The 1059-nt window shown below is 41.0% G+C and overlaps 1 non-coding gene across 1 annotated transcript; it reads right to left on the bottom strand.

Annotated features, from left to right (window-relative positions):
- Window positions 1–639: 639 nt before the first annotated feature.
- On the bottom strand, window positions 640–745 carry LOC148544736 (small nucleolar RNA R71). Its single transcript, XR_015900831.1, has one exon. It is a non-coding gene; the product is annotated as a small nucleolar RNA R71 (small nucleolar RNA).
- Window positions 746–1059: the final 314 nt, after the last annotated feature.

Here is a 1059-nt window from a genome sequence, read left to right as displayed (position 1 = left end):
CTCTCTCCCTCTCTGTGTTCGAATTCTTCATCTTCTCTCTTCTTTATTCTACTCTTCTATTCTTCTACTCACATAAAGGAATTTCTATATTGTGACATAGAGGATTCCTATTCTTTTCTGTTATCTTCTTTTTCATATGAGCAGGAGCAAGGATAAGAACATTCTTGTTGAAGCTGATCCGGAACCTGAAAAGACTCTGGGGAGGACCTAACAGAAACTTTTGAAAAAGAAGAAGAGATGGCCGAACCCAACAATAATGGTGGAGATACAAGCAAGATGCTTGGTGACTTTATTGCACCATCTTCTGACTTCTGTGGAAGGAGCATCTCAATTCCTGCAATTGGAGCAAACAACTTTGAGCTTAAGCCTTAATTAGTTTCTCTGATGCAGCAGAACTGCAAGTTTCATGGACTTCCATTGGAAGATCCTCATCAGTTTTTAGCTGAATTCTTGCAAATCTGTGACACTGTTAAGACCAATGGGGTTAATCCTGAGGTCTACAGACTCATGCTTTTCCCCTTTGCTGTAAGAGACAGAGCTAGGACATGGTTGGACTCACAACCTAAAGACAGCCTGAACTCTTAGGAAAAGTTGGTCAATACTTTCTTGGCCAAGATCTTTCCACCTCAAAAGTTGAGCAAGCTTAGAGTGGAAGTCCAAACCTTCAGACAGAAGGAAGGTGAATCCCTCTATGAAGCTTGGGAAAGATATAAGCAATTGATCAGAAGGTGTCCTATGATGGTCTATCTGAATTGTCCAAGATATCATTGGACCACTCTGCTGGAGGATCTCTTCATATGAAGAAGACGTCTGCAGAAGCCCAGGAACTCATTGAAATGGTTGCAAATAACCAGTTCATGTACACTTCTGAAAGAAATCCTGTGAATAATGGGACAACTCAGAAGAAAGGAGTTCTGGAGATTGATACTCTGAATGCCATATTGGCTCAGAACAAAATATTGACTTAGCAAGTCAATATGATTTCTCAGAGTCTGTCTGGAATGCAAGCTGCATCAGGCAGTACTAAGGAGGCTTCTTCTGAAGAAGAAGCCTATGACT

The sequence above is a fragment of the Arachis ipaensis genome, chromosome B9 (assembly GCF_059453495.1).
Source record: "Arachis ipaensis isolate K30076 ecotype BB chromosome B9, ASM5945349v1, whole genome shotgun sequence".
NCBI lineage: Eukaryota > Viridiplantae > Streptophyta > Magnoliopsida > Fabales > Fabaceae > Arachis > Arachis ipaensis.
This window is presented reverse-complemented; position numbering and strand designations above follow the sequence as displayed.